The sequence below is a fragment of the Triticum urartu genome, chromosome 7A (genome assembly GCF_056163025.1).
Source record: "Triticum urartu cultivar PI428250 chromosome 7A, HENAU_Tu73, whole genome shotgun sequence".
Taxonomy (NCBI): Eukaryota; Viridiplantae; Streptophyta; class Magnoliopsida; order Poales; family Poaceae; genus Triticum; species Triticum urartu.
In genome coordinates this window covers 546,844,499-546,854,127 of record NC_141879.1, presented here as the reverse complement: position 1 = coordinate 546,854,127, position 9,629 = coordinate 546,844,499, and the positions used below count along the sequence as shown (strand labels likewise).

The 9,629-nt window shown below is 47.7% G+C and overlaps 1 long non-coding RNA gene across 1 annotated transcript; it reads right to left on the bottom strand.

The window, feature by feature from the left end:
* Positions 1-5,916: 5,916 nt before the first annotated feature.
* LOC147960360 (uncharacterized) lies at positions 5,917-9,378 on the bottom strand. Its single transcript, XR_015611780.1, has 3 exons — positions 8,782-9,378; positions 7,539-7,613; positions 5,917-6,240 (listed from the first exon to the last, which is right to left on the bottom strand). It is a non-coding gene; the product is annotated as an uncharacterized LOC147960360 (long non-coding RNA).
* Positions 9,379-9,629: the final 251 nt, after the last annotated feature.

Here is a 9,629-nt window from a genome sequence, read left to right as displayed (position 1 = left end):
ATCGGGCCTGAATAATGGCCTTTGTAAGAAGCCCCTTGTGTCCAGGTACGTGCATTGTTCTGGCGTGGCCACATGCCAAGACGTCAGCATCCTTCTCAACGGTGGATATGTATCAACAAGAGACAGTAAAAAAGGTTTATGCAGGGTCTTAATCTAAAAAGAATCCTTGGAGCGGGTCCCTGCTGCACGTCTGTGCCTGTGTCTCCATTGTGCCATATCCTAGACGGGTGTAGCACGATGATCGTCTGTAAAAGAGAGGAATTTAGGTGAAAAAGTTGTCGTGCAAAAAGATAGTTTTTAAAGAAACGATGTATAATTCAAGATGAGAAAAGATTGCCACTTGTCTGCACGCGTTGAGCCCCTTGCATTGACAAATAGGGGTGTGACCGTTTATTCAGTATAAATAGCGGCGCTGGACTTGGTTAGTTGTGTCTGAGGTCTTGACGACCTATTGGATGCTTTCGGTGGTCCGGGCGCCTTTAGTGTGCGGCTGCCAAGGCAGCCGCACTCTCTTCATCACGCAGAGATCGCTTGATATTTCTGTTCACTGAAAAGATGCCACGTGGACCGGGCATCTTGAGTGTGAGGGAGGCGTAGTGTGGTATTGCATTAAAGTGAGCGAAAGCTTCGTGTCCGAGCAGTGCTTGATAGCCACTTCGGAACGGAGCGATGTGGAAGGTTAGATGCTCGCGACGGAAGCTATCGGGGGAGCCGAATATAACTTGTAGTAGTAGGGAGCCCGTACAGCAAGCCCCTGGGCCTGGCGTTACTCCTTTAAAGGTAGTATTGCTATGGCGAATTTTTGTTGGGTCTAACCCCATCCCGCGGATTGTATCCTGATATATTAGGTTTAGATTGCTGCCACCGTCCATCAATACTCGTGTGAAGTGATATCCGCCAATTACTGGGTCTAATGCCAAGGGAGCCCATCCTGCACGCCGGATACTTGCTGAGTAATCGCGATGGTCGAAAGTGATCGGTTGAGACGACCAGTGGCAGGACTTCACGGTGACAGGCACTTGGGTATATTTCCCTGGGAGTGCCGCATTGTTTCCCTTGATCACGTGTAACACGTTTACTGTTTTGACTTCCGGTGGAAATTTCTTTTGTTCCCCAGTGTCTTGCTTGGGAGGCTCGTCCTCGTCTTCACTTGATGTATCCTCCCCCTTGTGTACGGCGTTGAGCTTGCTGGACTGCTTGAAGACCCAACAATCTCTGTGGGTATGATTAGCTGGTTTACCAGGGGTACTATGGATCTGACATACTTGGTCCAGAATTTTGTGGAGGCTAGACAGTTCATCCCTGGTGCCTTTAGAGGGCGGCTTTTGCTGACCTGGCCGAGAGCTTTTGAATCCGGCATTTACTTCCGTGCCCTTCGTGTTGTCTTCTTTATTCCGGCGTTTGTTATTGCTGTTGCGCCATGATTTCCCGTTTCCATCTCTAACTTCAGATGTACTGGGGTCGCTGGTGCTGCATCTGGATAGCCAGCTGTCCTCACCCGCGCAAAAGCGGGTCATGAGGTTTGTTAATGCGGCCATCGTTCTCGGCTTATTTTGGCCGAGGTGTCTGGCGAGCCATTCGTCACGGACGCTATGCTTAAAAGCTGCCAAGGCTTCGGTGTCCGGACAGTCCACAATCTGGTTCTTTTTAGTAAGAAACCTGTTCCAAAGCTTTCGGGCTGACTCTCCGGGCTGTTGAGTTATATGACTCAAATCGTCCGCATCCGGAGGTCGGACATAAGTCCCTTGAAAATTTGCCCGAAAGGCGTCTTCGAGCTCTTCCCAACTTCCAATGGAGCTTTTGGGGAGGCCTTTAAGCCAGTGACGAGCTGGCCCTTTGAGCTTAAGGGGTAAGTACTTGATGGCGTGGAGATCATCTCCTCGAGCCACATGGATATGGAGGATGTAGTCCTCAATCCAGACCCCAAGGTTTGTTGTTCCGTCGTACGCCTCTATGTTTACGGGTTTGAATCCCTCTGGGAATTCATGGTCCAGCACCTCATCGGTGAAACACAGGGGGTGTGCGGCACCCCTGTAGCTGGGTGCGCCGCGTTGTTCGGATGTTTGTTATATTCATTTGTATGCTGGGGTGCGCTTGCGTGGTCCATAGATGGATCTTGTTGTGTCGTCCTTTGGGTGTGAGCCCTCACCTGGGTCGCGTGTTGTATTGTGAGTGGCGTTGTATGCCGCCCTGTGTTGGTAGAGGGGTCGTCTATCTGGCCAGGTGGCTGCTTTGATGTTTGGTTGTGGAGGGTCTGAGGCCTCCTCATCGAATTCGGGTAGCAGCTTCCGCTTTGGGTAGCTCTTGGAGGGGCGATTGTCGTCGTACCTCGCTGCTGTGTTGAGTATTTTACTCCATCTGATTTGGAGTGTGTCTTGCGCAGCCCTGAGCCTTTGCTTCTGCTTTTTGAGACTCCTCGCGGTGGAAACAAGCCTTTTACGGGCATTCTGCTGCCCCGGGTGCCTGTCCGACGTTATATCGTCCGGACTATTATCCTTGATAGAATTTGTTTGTTCGGTTTGATTATCCGGATGGCCGTTGTCCGGCAGTGGTTCGCCATGCTCCAGCGCTGGGTCTGTGTGATCGTTATTTCTGTCGAGGCGGGATTTGGGGCGGCGCTTGCGTCGCCGCTTTGACTGCTTCTCGAGGGAACAAGCCTTCGGTGCGTCCTTCCGCTCCTCGTCGTCATCTTTTGGTGCGTCCACCATGTATACGTCATGTGACGAGGTGGCTTTCCAGGGCTCAATAGGCGCTGGTTCTTCATTGTCTCCTGCGTCGGCGTCCATACCATCGGTATCTTCGGAGTCGAAGTCGAGCATATCGGTTAAATCGTCGACAGTGGCTATAAGGTGGGTGGTGGGTGGGCTTTGAATTTCTTCATCGTCCGTATCCCAACCTTGCTGACCGTAGCTCGGCCAGGGCTCTCCTGATAGAGAGAGAGACTTTAGTGTCTTCAGAATATCGCCGAAAGGCGAGTGCTGAAAGATATCCGTAGCAGTAAACTCCATGATCGGCGCCCAATCGGATTCGATCGGCAGGGGCGCGGAGGGTTCGGAGTCCAGAGAGGAGTCCGGCTCCCTGGAGTCACGAGTCTCGCGGAGTGCGGGGCTGGTGTTCGGCTCGATCGCTGTTGGGATCGCAGCCCCCAAGGCGGCGTCCAACCACCCATCCTCGATCGGCGCAGTAGGCTCCGAATTAAGGGTCGAAGCCGATGCGGGTGCGGCCTCCAGGGCACTGTTCGGCGGCAGAGCTAGATCATGCTCGTCGTGACAGTGCGGCGCGCTCGGCAGTGGCTCGGATCCGTCGAAGATCAAGTCCCCACGGATGTTAGACGTGTAGTTTAAACTTGCAAATCTGACTTGGCGGCCAGGGGCGTAGCTTTCGATCTGCTCCAGATGGCCAAGTGAATTGGCCTGTAGTGCGAAGCCACCAAAGACGAAGATCTGTCCGGGGAGGAAGGTCACCCTGGACTGCATCTCTATTGATGATTGTAGGAGCCATCGAGCCTGACGGCGACTACACAGAGGAACTCTCAATGAAAGCACCAATGTCGGTGTCAAAACCGGCGGATCTCGGGTATGGGGTCTCGAACTGTGTGTCTGGGCCGGATGGTAACAAGAGGCAAGGGACATGAAGTTTTACCCAGGTTGTAGAATTTTTTGTGTTACTAAATTACCTCTCATTATGTTGAGATCGTCAATGTCCTATTCCTATTCTTTGCATATGTTAGATGTTTCTTCTCTTGATAGTTTGTTTGCTTATAAAATTCCTATGCATAGGAAGTATGTTATACTTAAATGTGTTTGTGATATGTTTCATGATGCTCTCTTTGTGTTTCAATTCTTATCTTTCGTGTGAGCATTGTTGAAATTTTAAGCCTATCTTAATGGCTATAAAGAAAGAGCTTGTTGGGAGGCAACCCAATGAATAAAATTTATTTTTGCCTTTTGTTTTCTGTTCTTGAGTGCTATCACAATTATGCTACAGTTATGATTGTGTTTTTATGTTTTAATTAGTGTTGTGCCAAGTAAAGCCTTTAGGATCTTCTTGGGTGATAGTTGTTTGATCTTGCTGAAAAAATAGAAACTTTTGCGCTCGCAGAAATAATTCTCATTTTTAACCAGAGAGCGATCAAATACTCATTCCTTTGGCAGTGGATCAATATACAAATTTCTCAGGTCGTCCTAATTTTTCAGAATTTTTGAAGTTCCAGAAGTTTTCGAAACACCCAGATTACTACAAACTGTTCTGTTTTTGACAGATTCTGTTTTCTTTGCGTTGTGTGCTTATTTTGATGGCTCTATGGTTTTCTTTGATGAGTTTTTGCCATAGAAAAGTTGTAATACAGTAGATATAATGTAAAAACAAAATATGAATTGGTTTGGTACAATACTTATAGTAGTCATTTGCTTTCTTTTACTAACAGATCTCACAAAGGTTTTGTTGAGTTTTCTGTGATTGAAGTTTTCAAGTTTTGGGTTATCTTACGATGGATGAAGGAATAAGGAGTAAGAAGAGTCTAAGATTGGGGATGCCCAGACATCCCAAGATATTATCCAAAAATGAGCAAACAACTAAGCTTTGGGATGCCCCCGAGTGGCATCCCCTCTTTCTTCTAACGACCATCGGTATTTTACTCGAAGCTATATTTTTATTCGTCACATACTATGTGTTTTCCTTGGAGCGTCTTGTATGATATGAGTCTTTGCTTGTTTTGTGTGTGTTTTATGTCTTGATTCCTTGCTGGACACACCTATTTGAGAGAGCCAAAATTATGTCATGACTTGTTAGAATTGCTCTCTATGCTTCACTTAAATTTTTATGAGCTATGGACTTGCTCTAGTGCTTCACTTATATCTTTTTGAGCATGGTGTGCTTTAGTATTTTTGAAGAAATGCTCTCTTGCTTCACTTAGATTTATTTGAGAGTTAGTAAAATTTTCAAGAAATTCTCTCTTGCTCCACTTAAATTAATTTGAGAGAAAGAAAGAAACATTATGCTCATGATCTTCACTTATATTTGTTTGAGATTGTCAAAAGCAGGACATAAAAATTAGTCCCAAAGTGATAGATATACAAGAAGGATATAATAAAAACTTTTATGAAGATCATTGGACAAAATAAACTTGATTCTTAGTAATAGTTTTGGGATATGATGATGTGATATGTGAGTCATCTTGATGAATAATTATGCTTTAGTAAGAATATTGATGTTAAGGTTTGTGATTCTCTATGAAAGCACGAAAGTCAATAATTCTGCAATGAAATTATATCCTACTTGTGGTGCATTATTCGGTGTTAATTATGCTTAATGCTCACTTATGAGATTATCCGTTTCTTGGTTGGTCGCTTCTCAATCTTTTGCTAGCCTTCATTTTGCACTAAGTATGATCTCTACTTGTGCATCCAAAAACCTTTAACCCAGTTTTGCTACATGAGTCCACTATATCTACCTATATGTGGTATTCTTTTGCCGTTCTAAGAAAATTTGTATGTGTCATCTCTAATTTTCAAAATAAACTTCTCTTTTGTGTGTTCGTTTCGCTCGCGGAGCGGTGAGGGGTGGCTAATATTTTCCATGCTAGATGTGTTATTCTCAAGATGAGTGTTTATTCACTTGCCATTGCACGAGAGTAAGCGATGCGTCTCCAACGTATCTATAATTTATGAAGTATTCATGCCATGTTTACAACAATTTTATATGGTTTTGGTATGATTTGCATTGAACTAACCCAGACTGGTGCTGTTTTCAGCAGAACTACCGTGGTGTTGTTTCTTGTGTAGAAATGAAAGTTCTCCAAATGAGCTGAAACTTTTTGACGATTTTTTTGGAACAAAAGTGTGACGCCCCCGATTCAATCGTACACCAATCATACATGCAAACGTGTACGGTCAAGATCAGGGACTCACGGGAAGATATCACAACACAACTCTACAAATAAAATAAGTCATACAATCATCATATTACAAGCCAGGGGCCTCGAGGGCTCGAATACAAGAGGTCGATCATAGACGAGTCAGCGGAAGCAAACAATATCTGAGTACAGACATAAGTTAAACAAGTTTGCCTTAAGAAGGCTAGCACAAACTGGGATACAGATCGAAAGAGGCGCAGGCCTCCTGCCTGGGATCCTCCTAAACTACTCCCGGTCGTCGTCAGCGGGTTGCACGTAGTAGTAGGCACCTCCCGAGTAGTAGTCGTCGTCGTCGACGGTGGCGTCTGGCTCCTGGGCTCCAACGTCTGGTCGCAGCAATTGAGTATAGAAAGAGGGAAAAGAGGGAGCAAAGCAACCGTGAGTACTCATCCAAAGTACTCGCAAGCAAGGAGCGACACTACATATGCATGGGTATATGTGTAAAGGGGCCATATCGGTGGACTGAACTGCAGAATGCCAGAATAAGAGGAGGATAGCTAATCCTGTCGAAGACTACGCTTCTGGCAGCCTCCATTTTGCAGCATGTAGAAGAGAATAGACTGAAGTCCTCCAAGTAGCATCGCATAGCATAATCCTAACCGATGATCCCCCCCTCGTCGCCCCATGAGAGAGCGATCACCGGTTGTATCTGGCACTTGGAAGGGTGCGTTTTATTAAGTATCCGGTTCTAGTTGTCATAAGGTCAAGGTACAACTCCAAGTCGTCCTGTTACCGAAGATCACGGCTATTCGAATAGATTAACTTCCCTGCAGGGGTGCACCACATATCCCAACACGCTCGATCCCATTTGGCCGGACACACTTTCCTGGGTCATGCCCGGTCTCGGAAGATCAACACGTTGCAGCTCTACCTAGGCACAACAGAGAGGTCAGCACGCCGGTCTAAATCCTATGGCGCAGGGGTCTGGGCCCATCGCCCATTGCACACCTGCACGTTGCGTACGCGGCCGGAAGCAGAACTAGCCCCCTTAATACAAGAGCAGGCTTACGGTCCAATCCGGCGCGGGCCACTCAGTCGCTGACGTCACGAAGGCTTCGGCTGATACCACGACGTCGAGTGCCCATAACTGTCCCCGCGTAGATGGTTACTGCGTATAGGCCAGTAGCCAGACTTAGATAAAATACCAAAATCTTGTTAAACGTGTTAAGTATCCGCGAACACCGACCAGGGTCAGGGTCACCTCTCTCCTAGGTGGTCTCAACCTGCCCTGTCGCTCCGCCACAAAGTAACAGTCGGGGACCGTCGGGAACCTAGGCCCACCTCTACCGGGATGGAGCCATCTGCCCCTTCAGCCCCCAACTCCGAACAGTACCACAGGTAATGTAACTGTGTAAAGCATATAGTATATGCCCGTGATCACCTCCCGAAGTGATCACGGCCCAGTAGTATAGCATGGCAGACGGACAAGAGTGTAGGGCCACTGATGGAACACTAGCATCCTATACTAAGCAGTAGGATAGCAGATAATGGTAACAACAGTAGTAGCAAGGACAGGCTATGTATCAGGATAGGAATAACGAAAAGCAGTAACAAGATACACTACTCTAATGCAAGCAGTATAGAGAAGAGTGGGCGATATCTGGTGATCGAAGGGGGGGCTTGCCTGGTTGCTCTGGCAAAAGAGAGGGGTCGTCAACACCGTAGTCGTACTGGGTAGCAGCGGCGTCGGTTTCGGTGTCTAGCGAGAGAAGAGGGAAAAGAAACAATAAATATAATGCAAACAAATGCATGATGATGCATGACATGACAAAGCGTGATGCTAGGTGCACCCTAACGCGGTACGAGGTGGTACCGGTGAAGGGGGGAAACATCCGGGAAAGTATCCCCGGTGTTTCGCGTTTTCGGACAGATGAACCGAAAGGAAAAGATTACATGTTTGCTATGCCAGAGATGCGTGGCGGACGAACGGACTGTGTATCCGGATTCATCTCGTTGTTCTGAGAAACTTTCATGTACAAAGTATTTTCATCCGAATTACAGATTATTTTATATTAATTTTTAAAGTTTTAAATGGTTTTCTAATTTACTGAATCTAATTTAAATAAAAAAATAATACATACTAACTGTTGTGGGTACACAGAGAAGTGTACCCAAGGGGTGTAATGTGTGGCTGATAATGGGCCAGGATCAAAGTCAACAGTATCCAATCAACAGTTGACTCAGTCAGCGTTGACTGGTCAACATGGTCAAACGGTCCCGCATGTCATGGAGTAATTATCTGGACAGATTTATTAATCTAGTCATTATAGTAGCGGGGCCTAGTGCCATTGATACAGTAGGCTAACTACACTAAAATTATGTCCTAACTAATTAAATCCTAAGGCAATTAAGTAGGCCAGCCGCACATGGCAAGGCATAGTCCTGCCTCACACACATGTGTACGCACATGGTGGCCATGGCCATGGCACAAGAGGCGTACGGGAGTGGCTAAGAGATGCATGAGTGGCCAGGGGCTCACACGGAGCAGCAAGCAAAAGCAGTAGCAGTCAATTGAGCAGCAGCGACGGCGGCAACACAGCAAGAAGAAAGCAGCCGGCGGCAAGCAGTAGCATTAGAGAGCAGCAGCAACAACATGTAGCAGCGGCGGCGGCAGTGGGAGACTTCATCAGAGAGAAGCAGCACTACCAGTGCTGCACACAGGGGAGAGCGGACGGGCGCGGCCAGCATGCTGGCCGGGCGTAGCGGGCGCGCATGCGCACGCGCGTGGCACGACCAGTGTGTGGGGTTGGGCGCCCACGCGAGCAGAGCTCCGGCCGCAACCACGGCGGAGCGTCGGACGCGGTGGAACCAGCGACTAAAGGACGGGAACGAGAAGGGGGGCAAGGGGAAAATGACGGCAAGCTCACAGCGTTGACGAGCAGCTCGGTGAAGCCGAAGAAGGTCGAGGGCGAGTGAATCGAGCGGATCTTCGTGGCCGCGATGGCAGATGAAGAAGACACGACGTCGATGGGGCAGCTTCCCGGGCTCGATCCGGTGGCTCCGGCGACGAAGGCGAAGGCGGAGGTGCTCCTGGACATGCTAACCCAGCGCGGCGATGACGGGGAGCACGGGAACGGTCATGGCGACGACGGCTGCGGTTGCGGGCGGGATAGACGAGGGAGAGAGCGAGGGGGGATGCGTATCTAGGGTTTGTCCGTGGGGTGAGGGGTGGCCTTATCCACCGCCGGGGCACGCGGGATGCCCGCACGTGGCTGGGGGAACGGCCATGGCCGCGGGATGGCCGCCACGCCCTCCCCATCTCCTGTAGCGCTAGGTGGGAGATGAGGGGAGGTGGGCTGGATGTCCCAGCCCCTCTTGGGCCTCCCATCTTTCTCTTTCTTTTCTTCCTTTCACTTCTTTAAACCTTTTTGTTTTTTTCTTTTCTTTTAAAGCTACTGCTATGTGTTAAGTTGGGTCACCAAATGGATTTTGTAAAATAAGAAACTTGGCTCATAATTTGTATTGCAATTTGGACACTTCCACAAAAATTTTGGGGTTATTACGAAAGGTTTAAAATCATGTTTGAATCTAAATGGTCCATTATTAAGCTGTTGGTCCACTTCACAAATTACTAGAGATTAACCGGTGAGTCAAATAACGCTGGCTTCAACGTGACAATGAATCAGTGATTATTTGCAATATTATTAACATTTTTGTTTTACTGATTGAAGAAACAATTTATTTGACTTTATTTTAAATTTTGAATTTGAACTCG